The 21,246-nt window shown below is 47.0% G+C and overlaps 1 protein-coding gene across 2 annotated transcripts in view; it reads left to right on the top strand.

Moving 5' to 3' along the window:
- LOC126108795 (brain acid soluble protein 1-like) overlaps positions 1–21,246 on the top strand; it is a 367,990-nt gene that overhangs the window by 67,390 nt on the left and 279,354 nt on the right. The window lies entirely within an intron of this gene.

Here is a 21,246-nt window from a genome sequence, read left to right as displayed (position 1 = left end):
CCTCGGAATCGGAAAGGAAGAACTTCAGAGATTACCAGGCGACTGACTGTCCTCTAAGAGGGGAATTACCGGAGTCCCGCCGTATATTTTTTTCATTCTGTTTGCGAATTAAATGGCATTCGAAGTTACATTGTTTCTCTGGTCGTCTCTGTTTAAGTCTTAACTGCAACTGCTTACATCACTGCGTAGGTTAATTGGAGCAGCTGGTTGGCCAGCGCTGTCCGAGTTAAATGCGCCGGTAAAACAGTTGTCTCGTGTTATCGCTAAGTCGATGTGCGCGTAACGCACAGCGTAAAAATAAGGTGACCATCCATCCCGGTTTTTTTTTCGGGACACGCCCGATTTTTGTGTGTCTGTCCCGAAATTTTTCAAAGGTAATTCGGGACACCTGTTTTCCGGAAATTAACAATCATGACCCAATTTGTCCCGAATTAGACATTCATTTCACCTGCATCGGTATATTTTATTATTAGTTTTAGTTATGTGAAACTGTATGACAAGAGGGTACGACAAATTGTGGAAACCGTTATCAAACTGTTTCTACTGTGCAAACACGTGTTGGCCGCAGCTCGAACGGCTAATGGGCAGTCAGAGACCACGGCAATTGGGAAAAAGCATGGAGGTAAGAATAAGGGGAGATGGCGCTACGTATCCCAGCCGTACTACGTTTTGAAGCCATGGGGGCGTGGCTCGCTGCCATGACACTCTGGCCAAAACATTGCCAGTGTGCTATAGCGCTGCGTGTATTACAGTCGCTAATTGCACCATATACGCATGTAACGTCATCAGATTGGTTGTTTCAAAGTTTTTGTTTAAAATAAAATCTCGTAAAGGCGAAATTCCGCGTTTCTTCTGATTACAAATAGTTTTTAATGTAATATTACGAATAGCTAGCCTTCAATGTAAACCATACAATTTTGTTAATTCAGTAATAAACGTGTATCACAAACTACATAATAGAAACTGAAAACTAAGTCAGCTATACCCTCCCTCCAAAGCCCCATAAATACATCTTGTTTGTAATACGTACTGGGACATTTCAGTTACGTTACACTACTGGGAAACACTGTTCATTACCACCAATATTTACTGAAATACGGTACATAGAATGGCAAATCTACACAGTGTCCTGTTTAGGCCTATACTTTACGCCAGTTAATGTAGTGTTAGCTTTTAATTCGGTACACGATGAAGACAAAGTGAGTTACTCAATACTTCGATTATCGACGATACGTACGTATTATACTGAAACGTGAACTTGAAAACTAAGAATTTAATTCTTCGAATTAACATACCTTTTGCAAATGTTTTGGGTGTGTAGGGAAAACTGATGGTACAGCATTTTCTCGGAGCCTTACTGTTGAAAGTGAAGTTCGGTCTATGTCCTCTTCTCGGAAATGCTGAGAACATATGGTGCTCCATTTAGACGCACGCCAATTCTTCCTCCTCGCGGCATTCTCCCACAGAGCTTTCCGACTTTCATTTTTAGGAAATCTAAAATCATGCAGGAGAAAAACACGCTATAGTACAAGTACCGATGTAGCACACGTTCACTCACAATGAAGTTGTAAAATCACACTTAACGAGACAACTTACACATGAAATGTTATTCCCTTCGATTTCGCATCACAGTCAGAACGATTCGTACATCCGAACACCACACAAGTCACCATAATAGCGCAAAATCCTTCCAAAAGCGAGCGACAAGCCTATGCACACAAGCTTACAGCAGCAATGTTTTGGTCGGATTGAGATGGCTGCCCTCGGCTTCACATAGCTTCACAGCTGTGACGTCACGGCGTCTCCCTGTGTTCTTACCTCCATGGGAAAAAGTCGCACTCGAACGCTTTCGCGTGGTCGAAACGTTTCTAACCGTAACTCGAACAGAAGAAGAAAGAAATCTGCATATTTTCTGATATGCCATGGAAGAGGCAGAGGAGGTTTTGTGGCAAACATGCAGACGAAATACAAAGTAACTCGAACAGACGAACAGTAATATACGCTCTCGTTGACTTTGGCGTCGCCAACGCAGTGTATGCTGGTCTCTAGAATACTACCATTCGTCATCTGTGTGCGCCATATTATATCAGACTGAATTTCGTGCTACGTCGTGTTATGGTATATTACGTTTGATAAGTTTAGTTGTTTTTCCTCGTCAATAACAATAACAATACTTCTTCGCAAGAATGAGTTCAAAGAAGCGCAAGTGCTCCTTCAGTGAACAACTGCAGAAAGAATTTCCATTCATCAGTGACATTAGTTCTTCGGACTCAAAAGGAAAAGTGAGGTGCAACACATGTGCTTCTAGTTTCTCATTAAGTCACAGTGGACGTGGTGATATACAACTACATTTAAAAAAGTGACAAACATAAGAGAGCAGTCTCTGCAGCAGCGTCTAGTGTAACATTAAAGTCATTTTTTACATCAGAGAAACTTTTTGGTCAGGAGGAGACGTTAGTTGCAACTGAGGGCGTTTTTGCGTAGCATACAATTCAGCACAATCATAGTTCGTCCAAAATTGAAGACCAGTTCCTTCCCTCGAGAGTCAAAACAATTCTTGAAACTCTTGAAACAGCTCTGCTTCCAGAAGAGGTAAAGAGTTCTCATGGTGCTGTATTATTTTCCTATGAAACTGCTCTATCCTACTTAAAAAAGTGGACTGAAAAAAGAACTTGGACTGCTACAATTGGGTTATCGTGAATCAAATACCTGTATGGGATGACATTGAAAGAACTTCTTCTTGTTAACGAAACTGTGCCATATGTTCAGTTTGCAGAAAATGTAATGTATGATGAGTATGTCAGTGTCAAACAGTTTGTAACCACTGAGAAATTCATTGAATGGACTGCTAACAACAGTGTTCCAGGTCAAAGATGGGTTGAAATGATTTCTCATTTCAGCCAGAATCATGTGCCATTCTCAAATGTACTCAAGCTAGTGGAGTTTCTTTTCTGCCTTCCTGGTACAAATGCTGCTACTGAAAGGCTATTTTCCCACATGAACAGTATATGGACAAGTGACAAAACACAGTTGGCTGTAGAAACCATGAAAGCAATGTTAGTAAGTAGAATAAATTATGATGAAACTTCTGTCGAGTTTTTTCATATGTTGTTGAAAAATACAGACTTGATAAAGAAAATTCGCAGTACTGATAAATACAGTTGCCCTGATCACACTCATTCATCTTAGAAGGTATTAATAAAATGTAAATGTGCGTTTCTTTGTAACAAATTTAATTGATATTTTGTATTTATTGCATTTAATTGAAACCTTCTTCTCATATAATAAATAAATATAGCCTATTTTGCTAAATTTTTAATGTGTCCCGGATTTGGACCTAGGAAATATGTTAATGTCTCGAATTTGAGTCTAGAAAATATGATACCTTACGTAAAAAGCACTCTTATTGTCGCACTTGTGACAACTTGGCTTCCGCTCGAAGTGAAAGGAAATCCAGCGAGTTTGCAGCAAACGCGGAAGATTACATGGTATAATGTTTACATCACGTTTAGTCTTATGGCGAACGCAGTATAGGACAGTCTGACAGCTGTGATGGCCGCAGTGACGTCACGCCCCGCGGAATACTCTCCCCTGTTCTGTATCGAGCTGTGCGGTGAGATGTCGCACATCCCAGCGGGTGACGGCAGCACTATTGTTATCTGATGGCGCGGTCGATATGTCACGAGTCGACGCGCCGCCGCAATCGATATACATCGTGCCTCGTAGCGTCCTGGTCAGCGGAAGGCATACACCAGTTCCTGCCATGCACGCAACTCCATACCAGGGATGCCTTTCTGCGTCTAGCAGCAATCTTACTATTAGTTTTATTCATCATTTATAAGAGGATACTGTAGTAGTTTTATCACTTATACGAATATACTGTACGTGTCGTGATGTTTCAATTTAAGAACAACAAAAGTAGTGAAGTTCATTTGTACAGGCAATTGCATAGTAACATGTCTGGTTTGACAAGGATGGGACAGGTAATCGACGGTGGCCTAAGAGCAGAAAGTACCCCAACCACCATTTCCCTCATATAATTTAAAGAAACCAGGGAAATCCTAAATCAGAAGGTGCCTTCACTCTTCCTGACTACCAGGGCAGTCCGAAAAAATGGGACAGTGCTACCTCATTCCGTTCAACCGTAGCGTACAGAGAAAGTTGTGTAATTACGTAAAAGGCTAGTGCTACAAGGTCCATTCATATCTCACTCCCAGTCAGTTCACGCATTACATCACAATACTGCACAATCAGGATGGATTTTGGTTTCCATGCTGTGCACCGCAACATCCCATTTGCTAGCCTGAAAAACTGAGTCAGTATCCCTCCGTAGCGAGAGAGATATCGAGTTCAGAAGAGGACATGATGTTCGTATATACGTTGTATGGCTTTGGGAGTAAGGTCTTACAGAAAAGAAGGAAAGAAAAATGAAAAGAACATAGTTTCAATGTGTTATGTAAATTCGTAGATCTTTCATTATCGTCTTTATTATTTACTTGCGTTACAGTCTTTTTGTAAAATTCTAGCTGTTTTATCTAACGGATTCTTCGCCGTGTACAATGTATTGCTTAACAGGTGCCTTTTAACTGCCTTGTTGAATAAAACATTTTAGTAATCTTTTTAATATCGTTGGGGACTTTATCCTAGAGTTTTACTCCTTGCTAGAAAATGCTATTTTGAGTCATGTTTATTCTTTCTTATTAAATGTAACTTTAGGGTACGTAGATCTTGCTCCATGATCCTGGACAATAATTACCAATTTTATTTTTGATGTGATGTGCACCAACAGTGGTCAGAAAGTATTCGTACACCAATGCCTATTAATAGTCAGCTCAGACATTTGGCAGATCATGCAGTTATCTACACTGAAGTATTTTCAGAAAAAATCTGCGCAAATATCGAGTCATCTCTTGAAAAGAATTGAAAGTAGTGCAAATAGTTGCAACTTCCTTCAAGAACTGGGAAATCTAGAATTGTGCACTCCAGAAAACGAAAAGGCATAGTATCCTATGGCTACAGTATCAACAGGCCACAAATGGAATCCGTCAATTTGTTGTGATAAGTTCTTATAGGACCTAACAGCTGAGGTCTCCGGTCCCTAGGCTTACACACTATCTAACTTAAAATAATTTACGCTAAGGACAACACATATACCCACGCCCGAGGAAGGACTCGAACCTCCGATGGGGGCAGCCGCGCGAACCGTGGCAAGGCGCCCGAGACCACGCGGCTACAACATGCGGCGAATCGGTCAATGCATACAGTTACCTGGGTGTGACAATTTGTGGCGACATGAAATGGAACGATCACGTAGGTTCAGTCGTAAGCAGGTGGCAGACTCGGTTCGTTGGTAAAATACTAGGAAATGCGATCAGTTTACAAAAGATTACAAAACTTACGACGGGCTTTTGAAAAGTCAGTGCAAAAATAAAAACTACTTACGTGATTGGGGTAAACCTTTTTTATTTTTCGACATAGTCTCCTTTTAGACTTGTACACTTCGCCCAACGCTGTTCTAATTTGTTGATCCCTTCTGAATAATAGGAGTTGTCCAAGTCTGCAAAATAGCTATTAGTTGCTGCAATCACCTCCTCGTGTGAATAAAATCTTTGTCCCGCCAGCCATTTCTTCACAATGGGGAACAAGTAGTAGTCCAAGGAAGCCAAGTCTGGAGAATAGAGGGGATGTGAAACGAGTTGGAATCCTATTTCCATTAATTTTGCGACCACAACTGATGAGGTGTGTGCTGGTGCATTGTCGTGATGGAAAAGGACTTTTTTGCAGTCCAATCACCGGTGTTTTTCTTGCAGCTCGGTTTTCAAACGGTCCAATGACGATGAATAATAAGCATCTGTTATAGTTTTACCCTTTTCCAGGTGGTCGATGAGGGTTATCCCTTGCGAATCCCAAAAGACAGTCGCCATAACCTTTCTGGCCGAAGGACTGGGGTTCGTCTTTTTTGGTGCAGATTCTCTCTTGGTAACCCACTGTTTAGATTGTTGTTTGGTCTCATGAGTGTAGAAATGTATCCACGTTTCATCGACAATGACGAAACGACGCTTAATGTCCTGCTGATTCTTCCTGAACAGCTGCAAACCATCCTTGCAACACTTCACACGATTCCGTTTTTGGTAAAGCGTAGGCAATGGCGGAACCCATCTTGCGGATAGCTTTCTCATGTCCAAATGGTTATGCAAAATATTGTGTACCCGTTCAATCTCACGCACCTTAACTCTTCTGTCGTCCATCACCATATTATGGATTTTATCAATGATTTCTGGATTCGTAACCTCCGCAGGGCGTCCAGAACGTTCAGCGTCACTTGTGCCCATATGGCCTCTCCGAAAATTTTGAAATCACTTGAATATTTTGAAATCACTTATAAACTGTTCTAATCGGAGGTGCAAAGTCACCGTAATGTTTATCGAGCTTCTCTTTAGTCTCCTGAGGCGTTTTGCCTTCGGTAAAGTAATGTTTAATCACCACACGAAATTCTTCTTCGTCCATTTTTTGACAATCGCTCGACTTCCTTGATTCACACGAATGCCAAAGAAGTAGACCAATATGGCTGAATCTTGGTGTGCATTCTTTCCAAAGATGCTACTAGTTAAACATGACCTCGGTACGCGCCGGTGGTGCCATCTCCCGGACTTTGCACGGACTTTTCAAACTCGCCTGCAGCACCTCGTCTGCGCTAGTGACCGTGTAAGTTGGACCCTAGACGACTGGAAAACCGTGGCCTGGTCAGATGAGCTCCGATTTCAGTTGGTAATAGGGTTAGTATGTGGCGCAGACCCCCCGAAGCCATGGACTCAGGTTGTCAACAAGGCGCTGTGCAAGCTGGTTGTGTCGCCACAGTGGTGTTGGGTGTGTTTACATGGAACGGAGTGATCACTGTCTGGAAATCCTTGTGGTCAGCTACGTGGAGGCCATCTGCACCTGTTCATGGACTTTATATTCCCAACCAAGGATGGAATTTTTATGGATGACATTGTGCTATATCAGAACTTTCTGGGCAATTCGAGATAATTACGAGGGCAGTTCAATAAGTAATGCAACACAATTTTTTTCTGAAACAGGGGTTGTTTTATTCAGCATTGAAATACACCAGGTTATTCCCCAATCTTTTAGCTACACAACACTATTTTTCAACGTAATCTCCATTCAATGCTACGGCCTTACGCCACCTTGAAATGAGGGCCTGTATGCCTGCACGGTACCATTCCACTGGTCGATGTCGGAGCCAACGTCGTACTGCATCAATAACGTCTTCATCATCCGCGTAGTGCCTCCCACGGACTGCGTCCTTCATTGGACCAAACATATGGAAATCCGACGGTGCGAGATCGAGGCTGTAGGGTGCATGAGGAAGAACAGTCCACTGAAGTTTTGTGAGCTCCTCTCGGGTGCGAAGACTTGTGTGAGGTCTTGCGTTGTCACGAAGAAGGAGAAGTTCGTTCAGATTTTTGTGCCTACGAACACGCTGAAGTCGTTTCTTCAATTTCTGAAGAGTAGCACAATACGCTTCAGAGTTGATCGTTTGACCGTGGGGAAGGACATCGAACAGAATAACCCCTTCAGCGTCCCAGAAGACTGTAACCGTGACTTTACCGGCTGAGGGTATGGCTTTAAACTTTTTCTCGGTAGGGGAGTGGGTGTGGCGCCACTCCATTGATTGCCGTTTTGTTTCCGGTTCGAAGTAATGAACCCATGTTTCATCGCCTGTAACAATCTTTGACAAGAAATTGTCACCCTCAGCCACATGACGAGCAAGCAATTCCGCACAGATGGTTCTCCTTTGCTCTTTATGGTGTTCGGTTAGACAACGAGGGACCCAGCGGGAACAAACCTTTGAATATCCCAACTGGTGAACAATTGTGACAGCACTACCAACAGAGATGTCAAGTTGAGCACTGAGTTGTTTGATGGTGATCCGTCGATCATCTCGAACGAGTGTGTTCGCACGCTCCGCCATTGCAGGAGTCACAGCTGTGCACGGCCAGCCCGCACGCGGGAGATCACACAGTCTTGCTTGACCTTGCGGCGATGGTGACACACGCTTTGCCCAACGACTCACCGTGCTTTTGTCCACTGCCAGATCACCGTAGACATTCTGCAAGCGCCTATGAATATCTGAGATGCCCTGGTTTTCCACCAAAAGAAACTCGATCACTGCCCGTTGTTTGCAACGCACATCCGTTACAGACGCCATTTTAACAGCTCCGTACAGCGCTGCCACCTGTCGGATGTCAATGAAACTATACGAGACGAAGCGGGAATGTTTGAAAATATTCCACAAGAAATTTCCGGTTTTTTCAACCAAAATTGGCCGAGAGAAAAAATGTGTTGCATTACTTATTGAACTGCCCTCGTATTTAGCCACCCACATCGTTCGAGATGAAACCTGTGTAACATTTAAGGGGAGGTTTACTATCTTTTGGTTCAAAAAATCGATTTTTTTAAAATTGCATTTTTAGATCCATAAAAGTGTTTAGACTCCACTCCTGAAACCGTTTTTCCGAATACTGAACGGAAATGTGTGTTATTCGCGGTTGCACAAAAAAATACTCCTGCCTGAAATCAGCCTTTTTCACGCGCCAGTTTTTTTTTTCTTTCGGAGGACGAGTTACTCTACCGGTTCTTGGGAGCAAACACACACAATTGAACTGAAAGTTTGAACGCGTGTGTTTGGAAGTTAGCTCCCAAGCATTTGCATTCTGCTGCGAAGACTGCGACTTTCCTGGCAGTGAGCAGCTTCAGCGAAGGGTACTCAGGAATTCTGAAGACCCTGACAACGATGGACGCCACCCTGGGACTCTATTCGACGCAGTTCGTCAAGCGTTCGGACGACCACCGGATCCGAGCGGCCGAGAACCGCTTGTCACCGGCCGTACGAGCGGCTCTGGAGCAGCGCAGGGTGGCCCAGATCGAGCAGAACGCCCTCTGTGAGGAAGCGGAAATACTAGTTTATGGACCCGGAATAGCAGATTGAACGTAAGTTGCGTAATATTGCATTTATATGTGGTCAAAACTTCAAACGCGTTTTTCTCCAAATGACTTTCTTTTTGTTGCGCTGTGTAGTAACTTCAAGTCTACTGAACCGATTGGCACGATTCTTTGTTTCCGACGAAGCTAAGTAAATTGTCTAGGAGTTGTACCAGTTTTATTCCGATCCATCAACTATAAATATTTTTACTTGGCCGACGAAGTCCAAAAATACACTCCTGGAAATGGAAAAAAGAACACATTGACACCGGTGTGTCAGACCAACCATACTTGCTCCGGACACTGCGAGAGGGCTGTACAAGCAATGATCACACGCACGGCACAGCGGACACACCAGGAACCGCGGTGTTGGCCGTCGAATGGCGCTAACTGCGCAGCATTTGTGCACCGCCGCCGTCAGTGTCAGCCAGTTTGCCGTGGCATACGGAGCTCCATCGCAGTCTTTAACACTGGTAGCGTGCCGCGACAGCGTGGACGTGAACCGTATGTGCAGTTGACGGACGTTGAGCGAGGGCGTATAGTGGGCATGCGGGAGGCCGCGTGGACGTACCGCCGAATTGCTCAACACGTGGGGCGTGAGGTCTCCACAGTACATCGATGTTGTCGCCAGTGGTGGGCGGAAGGTGCACGTGCCCGTCGACCTGGGACCGGACCGCAGCGACGCACGGATGCACGCCAAGACCGTAGGATCCTACGCAGTGCCGTAGGGGACCGCACCGCCACTTCCCAGCAAATTAGGGACACTGTTGCTCCTGGGGTATCGACGAGGACCATTCGCAACCGTCTCCACGAAGCTGGGCTACGGTCCCGCTCACCGTTAGGCCGTCTTCCGCTCACGCCCCAACATCGTGCAGCCCGCCTCCAGTGGTGTCGCGACAGGCGTGAATGGAGGGACGAATGGAGACGTGTCGTCTTCAGCGATGAGAGTCGCTTCTGCCTCGGTGCCAATGATGGTCGTATGCGTGTTTGGCGCCGTGCAGGTGAGCGCCACAATCAGGACTGCATACGACCGAGGCACACAGGGCCAACACCCGGCATCATGGTGTGGGGAGCGATCTCCTACACTGGCCGTACACCACTGGTGATCGTCGAGGGGACACTGAATAGTGCACGGTACATCCAAACCGTCATCGAACCCATCGTTCTACCATTCCTAGACCGGCAAGGGAACTTGCTGTTCCAACAGGACAGTGCACGTCCGCATGTATCCCGTGCCACCCAACGTGCTCTAGAAGGTGTAAGTCAACTACCCTGGCCAGCAAGATCTCCGGATCTGTCCCCCATTGAGCATGTTTGGGACTGGATGAAGCGTCGTCTCACGCGGTCTGCACGTCCAGCACGAACGCTGGTCCAACTGAGGCGCCAGGTGGAAATTGCATGGCAAGCCGTTCCACACGACTACATCCAGCATCTCTACGATCGTCTCCATGGGAGAGTAGCAGCCTACATTGCTGCGAAAGGTGGATATACACTGTACTAGTGCCGACATTGTGCATGCTCTGTTGCCTGTGTCTATGTGCCTGTGGTTCTGTCAGTGTGATCATGTGATGTATCTGACCCCAGGAATGTGTCAATAAAGTTTCCCCTTCCTGGGACAATGAATTCACGGTGTTCTTATTTCAATTTCCAGGAGTGTAGATGAAGAAAACCCTATTTTTCTTCAAATGGCCGCCACTTAGTTTCCTATGATACAAATAACTTCAGCGAGGTACAACTCCTAAAGAATGTCATATACTCCGCTAACATCAACTCAATTTTGATTTCAGACGAGCCGGCTGACGTGTGACATACCGCGCGTGGGGGTCTACATAGAAATTTTGTTTCGTTCCGACGGCACTTCGACATTTCCGGTCGAAAAAATTCCAGTTTGTAGAGGAAATATCAATAAACATTTTTATCACATTTGACAATGATATCTGTAACACATCCCGAGAAAGAAATTCTCGAAGAACATGCTTTTTTCGGGCCGAAGATAGTAAACGTCCCCTCAAGGGACATAATGTACAGGTCATTTGGTGCACAAAATCCTCCACTGGCAACACTTTCGCAATTATGGACGGCTGTAGAGGCAGCCTGGCTCCATATTTCTGCAGGGGACTTACAACGATTTGTGGATTTCAAGCCACGTCGGGTTGTTCCACTGCGCCAGGCAAAAAGACGTCTGTCACGGTACTGGGAAGTATCCCTAAGTTTTGTCACCTCAGTATAAAGAGTTCAGAGTAGTTTCAGGGGTAAGACAAGGCTGCAACCTGTCTCCACTGTTGTTCATATTATTCATGGATCATATGTTGAAAACAATAGACTGGCTGGGTGAGATTAAGATATGTGAACACAAAATAAGCAGTCTTGCATATGCGGATGACTTAGTTGTGATGGCAGATTCGATTGAAAGTTTGCAAAGTAATATTTCAGAGCTAGATCAGAAATGTAACGACTATGGTATGAAGATTAGCATCTCCAAAACGAAAGTAATGTCAGTGGGAAAGAAATATAAACGGATTGAGTGGCAAATAGGAGGAACAAAGTTAGAACAGGTGGACGGTTTCAAGTACTTAGGATGCATATTCTCACAGGATGGCAACATAGTGAAAGAACTGGAAGCGAGGTGTAGCAAAGCTAATGCAGTGAGCGCTCAGCTACGATCTACTCTCTTCTGCAAGAAGGAAGTCAGTACCGAGACTAAGTTATCTGTGCCCCGTTCAATCTTTCGACCAACTTTGTTGTATGGGAGCGAAAGCTGGGTGGATTCAGGTTACCTTATCAACAAGGTTGAGGTTACGGATATGAAAGTAGCTAGGATTATTGCAGGTACTAGTAGATGGGAACAATGGCAGGAGAGTGTCCACAATGAGAAAATCAAAGAAAAACTGGGAATGAACTCTATAGATGTAGCAGTCAGGGCGAACAGGCTTAGATGGTGGGGTCATGTTACATGCATGGGAGAAGCAAGGTTACCCAAGAGACTCATGGATTCAGCAGTGGAGGGTAGGAGGAGTCGGGGCAGACCGAGGAGAAGGTACCTGGATTCGGTTAAGAATGATTTTGAAGTAATAGGTTTAACATCAGAAGAGGCATCAATGTTAGCACTGAATAGGGGATCATGGAGAAACTGTATAAGGGGGGTTATGCTCCAGACTGAACGCTGAAAGGCATAATCAGTCTTAAATGATGATGATGATGATGATGATGATGAGTATAAAGAGAACTAATATTTCATGTGCTACAGTTCCTATGAGCCACGTCAACGACGCCACAGCTATGGCCGAACCAAAGTAGTTTCATCTGGTCACAAGAAAATTAATGCATTAACTGGAGCCGCTGGAGACTTTGGGTTCCTGGTACGATAGCCCTGAAATACCCCTGAAAGTTTGTCCATGGGCTTCAGGTTCACCTCGTTGGAGAGAGTCGCGCAATGTCGGCCGGCATACGGCTCCGGCTACCACTGTGATTTGCCTTACCCGCATCCAAATGGCAGCTGCGTACATTAAGCAGAACCAAGCTTGTGTATCCAAGTGCACAGGAGTTGTAGGCTATAACTTCTTACTGTCATCAGTGCTTTGTCCGTTCTGATTGACTGATGGTGTAGCTGTTGCTCTTAGGTCACGAAAGATACCTTGAGGCTGGTGGTACTCGCTTTTAAGGTAAGTGATAATACACTACTGGCCATTAAAATTGCTACGCCACGAAAATGACGGGCTACAGACGCGAAATTTAACCGACAGGAAGAAGATGCTGTGATATGCAAATGATTAGCTTTTCAGAGCATTCACACAAGGTTGGCACCGGTGGCGACACCTACAACGTGCTGATATGAGGAAAATTTCCAACCAATGTCTCATACACAAACAGCAGTTGACCGGCGTTGCCTGGTGAAACGTTGTTGTGATGCCTTGTGTAAGGAGGAGAAATGCGTACCATCACGTTTCCAACTTTGATAAAGGTCGGATTGTAGCCTATGGCGATTGCGGTTTATCGTATCGCGACATTGCTGCTCGCGTTGGTCGAGATCCGATGATTGTTAGCAGAATATGGAATCGGTGGGTTCAGGAGGGTAATACGTCTCGATGCCTGAGCTTACTCTATCTTCGTATCACTAGCAGTCGAGATGACAGGCATCTTATCCGCACGGCTGTAACGGATCATGCAGCCACGTCTCGATCCCTGAGTCAACGGACGGGGACGTTTGCAAGACAACAACCGTCCGCACGAACAGTTCGACGACGTTTGCAGCAGCACGGACTATCAGCTCGGAGACCGTCGCTGCAGTTACCCTCGACGCTGCATCACAGACAGGAGCGCCTGCGATGGTGTACTCGACGACGAACCTGGGTGAACGAATGGCAAAACGTCATTTTTTCGGATGAATCCAGGTTTTGTTTACAGCATCATGATAGTCGCATCCGTGTTTGACAACATCGGGGTGAACACACATTGGAAGCGTGTATTCGTCATCGCCATACTGGCGTATCACCCGGTCTGATGGTACGGGGTGCCATCGGTTACACGTCTCGGTCACCTCTTGTTCGCATTGACGGCACTTTGAACAGTGGGCGTTACATTTCAGATGTGTTACGACCCGTGGCTCGACCCTTCATTCGATCCCTGCGAAACCCTACATTTCAGCAGGATAATGCATGACCGCATGTTGCAGGTCCTGTACGGGCCTTTCTGGATACAGAAAATGTTCGACTGCTGCCCTGTCCAGCACATTCCCCAGATCTCTCACCAATTGAAAACGTCTGGTGAATGGTGGCCGAACAAATGGCTCGTCACAATACGCCAGTCACTACTCTCGATGAACTGTGATATCGTGTTGAAGCTGCATGGGCAGCTGTACCTGTACACGCCATCCGAGCTCTGTTTGAGTCAATGCCCAGGAGTATCAAGGCCGTTATTACGGCCATAGGTAGTTGTTCTGGGAACTGATTTCTCAGGATCTATGCACCCAAATTCCATGAAAATGTAATCACATGTCAGTTCTAGTATAATGTATTTGTCCAATGAATACCCGTTTATCATCTACATTTGTTCTTGGTGTAGCAATTTTAACGGCCAGTAGTGTATATGTAAGGAATTACACGTAACAAGCGTTTTATGATAATTTATATAAGAGAACACAAAACATGACTAGGTCCTTCTGCGTGTTTGCTGTGGAATACCGACCACTCTATTGTCTTCCAGTATCCGCCCGACGTAATTTCAATTTTTAAATTATGTTTTATTCTTCTTACTTCTTTTCAGATCGAAATGGCAGAAAATGAGAAACAAATTAAGAGGAAAATGGAATGAAGAGGGCATGAAAATGGCTGTGAGCAAGGCTACATCTTACAAAATGACCGTGTGGGAAACAGCTGAAACGTTTTCAACAATTAGAAAAGAAAAAGATCTGCACGATGGACAAGAAAGTAAATGCAGAAAAAATAATGTCTTAAACAGAGAGAAAGAAAGCTGAACATAAATCGGGTGTTCCAAAGTAAAATAAGCACGCAAGGGTGGCCGGTGGAAATTCATTTAAAAAGCGGGGAAGGAAACTGAAATTTTCTGAAAATAAGGAGCCCACGGAAGAAACTGAAAAGGCATAATGTGTGTGGAGTCATTCGAAGAAGACTGCGTGCTGAGCACCAAGTGTAACTTGCATGTGTGGATGAGGAGAATGTTTGGTATTTTATCTGCGATCTGTGTAAAACAGTCCGCTAAACACTGGTGAACTGTGCTGAAATAGTAACATTAATTTCCCATGGCTATGTGTTCTGTTATGATTCAATAAGTATCAGCCCAGTGTATCATTACCAACAGGTATTATCGCAGAAAAGACAATGTCCGATACCCCTAGACACTTTCTACACGCATTGTAATTCTAGTTCCACTTTCGATGTAATCAAGTACTATAAAATAAAAATAAAAACCATTGCACTGTGCGATTCATTGATCATATCTTGAGGCAAGAGAATAGTACATACATGTATTAGCCAAAGCATTATGATGACCTGTTAATTGCGTGTTGGTCCACTTTTCAAACAGAATACAGCAGCGATTCTCCTTGGCATGGATTCTACACTCCTGGAAATTGAAATAAGAACACCGTGAATTCATTGTCCCAGGAAGGGGAAACTTTATTGACACATTCCTGGGGTCAGATACATCACATGATCACACTGACAGAACCACAGGCACATAGACACAGGCAACAGAGCATGCACAATGTCGGCACTAGTACAGTGTATATCCACCTTTCGCAGCAATGCAGGCTGCTATTCTCCCATGGAGACGATCGTAGAGATGCTGGATGTAGTCCTGTGGAACGGCTTGCCATGCCATTTCCACCTGGCGCCTCAGTTGGACCAGCGTTCGTGCTGGACGTGCAGACCGCGTGAGACGACGCTTCATCCAGTCCCAAACATGCTCAATGGGGGACAGATCCGGAGATCTTGCTGGCCAGGGTAGTTGACTTACACCTTCTAGAGCACGTTGGGTGGCACGGGATACATGCGGACGTGCATTGTCCTGTTGGAACAGCAAGTTCCCTTGCCGGTCTAGGAATGGTAGAACGATGGGTTCGATGACGGTTTGGATGTACCGTGCACTATTCAGTGTCCCCTCGACGATCACCAGTGGTGTACGGCCAGTGTAGGAGATCGCTCCCCACACCATGATGCCGGGTGTTGGCCCTGTGTGCCTCGGTCGTATGCAGTCCTGATTGTGGCGCTCACCTGCACGGCGCCAAACACGCATACGACCATCATCGGCACCAAGGCAGAAGCGACTCTCATCGCTGAAGACGACACGTCTCCATTCGTCCCTCCATTCACGCCTGTCGCGACACCACTGGAGGCGGGCTGCACGATGTTGGGGCGTGAGCGGAAGACGGCCTAACGGTGTGCGGGACCGTAGCCCAGCTTCATGGAGACGGTTGCGAATGGTCCTCGCCGATACCCCAGGAGCAACAGAGTCCCTAATTTGCTGGGAAGTGGCGGTGCGGTCCCCTACGGCACTGCGTAGGATCCTACGGTCTTGGCGTGCATCCGTGCGTCGCTGCGGTCCGGTCCCAGATCGACGGGCACGTGCACCTTCCGCCGACCACTGGCGACAACATCGATGTACTGTGGAGACCTCACGCCCCACGTGTTGAGCAATTCGGCGGTACGTCCACCCGGCCTCCCGCATGCCCACTATACGCCCTCGCTCAAAGTCCGTCAACTGCACATACGGTTCACGTCCACGCTGTCGCGGCACGCTACCAGTGTTAAAGACTGCGATGGAGCTCCGTATGCCACGCCAAACTGGCTGACACTGACGGCGGCGGTGCACAAATGCTGCGCAGCTAGCGCCATTCGACGGCCAACACCGCGGTTCCTGGTGTGTCCGCTGTGCCGTGCGTGTGATCATTGCTTGTACAGCGCTCTCGCAGTGTCCGGAGCAAGTATGGTGGGTCTGACACACCGGTGTCAATGTGTTCTTTTTTCCATTTCCAGGAGTGTATAAGTCCCTGATATTCTTTCCAGACGTATGACACACCGGATGTCCACTCATAGGTAACTAAATTCTTGCAAATTACGAGACGGTGGTTTGTGGGCACGCAGCTGGCGCCCTATATACACTATGCGATCAAAAGTATCCGGACATGTGGCTGAAAATGACTTACAAGTTCGTGACGTCCTCCATTAGTAATGCTGCAATTCAGTATGATGTTGGCCGATAATTAGCCTTGATGACACCTTCCACTCTCGCAGGCATACGTTCAATCACGTGCTGGAAGGTTTCTTGGGGAGTGGCAGCCCATTCTTCACGGAGTGCTGCACTGAGGAGAGGTATCGATGTCTGTCGGTGAGGCCTGGCACGAAGTCGGCGTTCCAAAACATCCCAAAAGTGTTCTATAGGATTCAGGTGAGGACTCTGTGCAGGTCAGTCCATTACAGGGATGTTGTTGTCGTGTAACCACTGCGCCACAGGCCGTGCATTATGAACAGGTGCTCGATCGTGTCGAAAGATGCAGTCGCCATCCCCGAATTGCTCTTCAAAAGTGGGAAGCAAGAAGGTGCTTAAAACATCAATGTAGGCCTGTGCTGTGACAGTGCCACGCGAAACAACAAGGGGTTCTAGCCCACACCATGGAAAGACACGACCACACCATAACACCATGGCCTCCGAATTTTACTGTTGGCACTACACACGCTGCCGGATGATGTTCACCGGGCATTCGCCATACCCACACCGTGCCATCGCATCGCCACATTGTACACCGCGATTCGTCACTCTACACAGCGTTTTCCCACTGTTCAGTCATCCAATGTTTACGCTCCTTACACCAAGCGAGGCGTCGTCTGGCATTTACTGGCGTGGTGTGTGGCTTATGAGCAGCCGCTCGACCATGAAATCCAAGTTTTCTCACCTCCCACCTGACTGCCATAGTACTTGCAGTGGATCCTGATGCAGTTTGGAATTCCTGTGGGATGGTCTGGATAGATGTCTGCCTATTACACATTATGACCCCCTTCAGCTGTCGGCAGTCTCTGTCAGTCAACAGACGAGGTCGGCCTGTACGCTTTTGTGCTGTACGTGTCCCTTCACGTTTCCATTTCACTATCACATGGGAAACAGTGGACCTACGGATGTTTAGAAGTGTGGAAATCTCGCGTACTGACGTATGACACAAGTGACACCCAGTAACCTGACCACGTTCATAGTCCTTGAGTTCCGCAGAGCGCCCCATTCTGGGATGGAGTACCTGGCAGTAGGTGGCAGCACAATGCATCTAATATGAAAGAAACGTATGTTTTTGGCGGTGTCCGGATACTTTTGGTCACACAGTGTATGTTCCAGTAGGTACATTTGCTGCCTAAGATATCAAATGGCTCTGAGCACTATGCGACCTATCTTCAGAGGTCATCAGTCGCCTAGAACTTAGAACTAATTAAACCTAACTAACCTAAGGACATCACACACATCCATGCCCGAGGCAGGATTCGAACCTGCGACCGTAGCGGCTGCTCGGTTCCAGAGTGTAGCGCCTAGAACCGCACGGCCACTCCGGCCGGCGCTAAAATATCAATGCGAGTTCATTATCATGGTTCTGAAACCACTGCAGCACGATTCTGACCTTGTCTTGCTGAGAGTTTTCTTGCTGGAAGCTGTCATCGCCATCAGAGAGGACTTGTACCATGAGCAGATACAGGTGGTCCTCAGTAATGCTCACCTAGTTGACTGCTGTCTTCGAGTAACACCATAGGCACCATAGTAGCCGGACTCAGTGTACCACACTGCCCTCAGTCTCCTTCATCTGTGGCACGGAGCACTCAAACAGCGATACGCCTGGTTGATGGCGTGGAATGACACAACCATTGACCTGGTGCAACAAGAAATGTGATTCATTCGACAGGTTTCGGTTTTGTAACGATCCACGGTGAGAACGCAGTGATCAAGTGCCCACTGTAATCGGAACTGACGACGTGTGTGGTTCCACGCGGTAACGGGAGTCGTGTGGTGTGGAGCTCCATGTTCAGTAATTGGCTTTGAACGGTGTGCTCTGAAATACACTACTGGCCATTAAAATTGCTGCACCACGAAGATGACGTGGTACAGACGCGAAATTTAACCGACAGCAAGAAGATGCTGTGATATGCAAATGATTAGCTTTTCAGATCATTCACAGAAGGTTGGCGCCGGTGGCGACACCTACAACGTGCTGACATGAGGAAAGTTTCCAACCGATTTCTCATACACAAACAGCAGTTTACCGGCGTTGCCTGGTGAAACGTTGTTGTGATGCCTCGTGTAACGAGTAGAAATGCGTACCATCACGTTTCCGACTTTGAGAAACGTCAGACTGTAGGCTATCGCGATTGCGGTTTATCGTATCGCGACATTGCTGCTCGCGTTGGTCGAGATCCAATGACTGTTAGCAGGATATGGAATCGGTGGGTTCAGGAGGGTAAAACGTCTCGATCCCTGAGCTTACTCTATCCTTGATGTTGCCTATCTTGCGCATGGACTACTCAGTTTGTATATTTTACTAATTTTTTTCACGGTTCCACACAGCTTCTTCCTGTTTTCTCGATTGATCTGTGTGGTGTCACCGCCAGACACCACACTTGCTAGGTTGTTGTTGTTGTTGTCTTCAGTCCTGAGACTGGTTTGATGCAGCTCTCCATGCTACTCTATCCTGTGCAAGCTTCTTCATCACCCAGTACCTACTGCAACCTACATCCTTCTGAATCTGCTTAGTGCATTCATCTCTTGGTCTCCCTCTACGATTTTTACCCTCCACGCTGCCTTCCAATACTAAATTGGTGATCCCTTGATGCCTCAGAACATGTCCTACCAACCAATCCCTTCTTCTGGTCAAGTTGTGCCACAAACTTCTCTTCTCCCCAATCCTATTCAATACTTCCTCATTAGTTATGTGATCTACCCATCTAATCTTCAGCATTCTTCTGTAGCACCACATTTCGAAAGCTTCTATTCTCTGCTTTTCTAAACTATTTATCGTCCACGTTTCACTTCCATACATGGCTACACTCCATACAAATACTTTCAGAAACAACTTCCTGACACTTAAATCTATACTCGATGTTAACAAATTTCTCTTCTTCAGAAACGCTTTCCTTGCCATTGCCAGTCTACATTTTATATCCTCTCTACTTCGACCATCATCAGTTATTTTGCTGCTTGCTAGGTGGTAGCTTTAAATCGGCCGCGGTCCATTAGTACATGTCGGACCCGCGTGTCGCCACTGTCAGTGATCGCAGACCGAGCGCCACCACACGGCAGGTCTAGAGAGACGTACTAGCACTCGCCCCAGTTGTACGGACGACTTTGCTAGCGACTACACTGACGAAGCCTTTCTCTCATTTGCCGAGACATAGTTAGGATAGCGTTCAGCTGAGTCCATGGCTACGACCTAGCAAGGCGGCATTAACCATTTCTGGAGAGAGTCTCACTTGTATCATCAAGAATGCTGTATACAAATGATGGATTAAAGTTAAGTATTCCAGCAGCTACGTACTTTTCTTTATAGCATTCATTACGTATCCTGTTTCAGACATAAGCAAGCCTGCGTGAGCTGACGCGTGCATTTCGGCCTCCTCTCTAAATTAGTGCGTTGTGTTGGCTAATCTGACAGTGACACCGGTGTGTCAGACCCACCATACTTGCTCCGGACACTGCGAGAGGGCTGTACAAGCAATGATCACACGCACGGCACAGCGGACACACCAGGAACCGCGGTGTTGGCCGTCGAATGGCGCTAGCTGCGCAGCATTTGTGCACCGCCGCCGTCAGTGTCAGCCAGTTTGCCGTGGCATACGGAGCTCCATCGCAGTCTTTAACACTGGTAGCATGCCGCGACAGCGTGGACGTGAACCGTATGTGCAGTTGACGGACTTTGAGCGAGGGCGTATAGTGGGCATGCGGGAGGCCGGGTGGACGTACCGCCGAATTGCTCAACACGTGGGGCGTGAGGTCTCCACAGTACATCGATGTTGTCGCCAGTGGTCGGCGGAAGGTGCACGTGCCCGTCGACCTGGGACCGGACCGCAGCGACGCACGGATGCACGCCAAGACCGTAGGATCCTACGCAGTGCCGTAGGGGACCGCACCGCCACTTCCCAGCAAATTAGGGACACTGTTGCTCCTGGGGTATCGGCGAGGACCATTCGCAACCGTCTCCGTGAAGCTGGGCTACGGTCCCGCACACCGTTAGGCCGTCTTCCGCTCACGCCCCAACATCGTGCAGCCCGCCTCCAGTGGTGTCGCGACAGGCGTGAATGGAGGGACGAATGGAGACGTGTCGTCTTCAGCGATGAGAGTCGCTTCTGCCTCGGTGCCAATGATGGTCGTATGCGTGTTTGGCGCCGTGCAGGTGAGCGCCACAATCAGGACTGCATACGACCGAGGCACACAGGGCCAACACCCGGCATCATGGTGTGGGGAGCGATCTCCTACACTGGCCGTACACCACTGGTGATCGTCGAGGGGACACTGAATAGTGCACGGTACATCCAAACCGTCATCGAACCCATCGTTCTACCATTCCTAGACCGGCAAGGGAACTTGCTGTTCCAACAGGACAATGCACGTCCGCATGTATCCCGTGCCACCCAACGTGCTCTAGAAGGTGTAAGTCGACTACCCTGGCCAGCTAGATCTCTGGATCTGTCCGCCATTGAGCATGTTTGGGACTGGGTGAAGCGTCGTCTCACGCGGTCTGCACGTCCAGCACGAACGCTGGTCCAACTGAGGCGT

The sequence above is a fragment of the Schistocerca cancellata genome, chromosome 11 (assembly GCF_023864275.1).
Source record: "Schistocerca cancellata isolate TAMUIC-IGC-003103 chromosome 11, iqSchCanc2.1, whole genome shotgun sequence".
NCBI lineage: Eukaryota > Metazoa > Arthropoda > Insecta > Orthoptera > Acrididae > Schistocerca > Schistocerca cancellata.
Note: the sequence above shows the minus strand (reverse complement) of the source record. Positions and strands in the feature narration are given on the sequence as shown.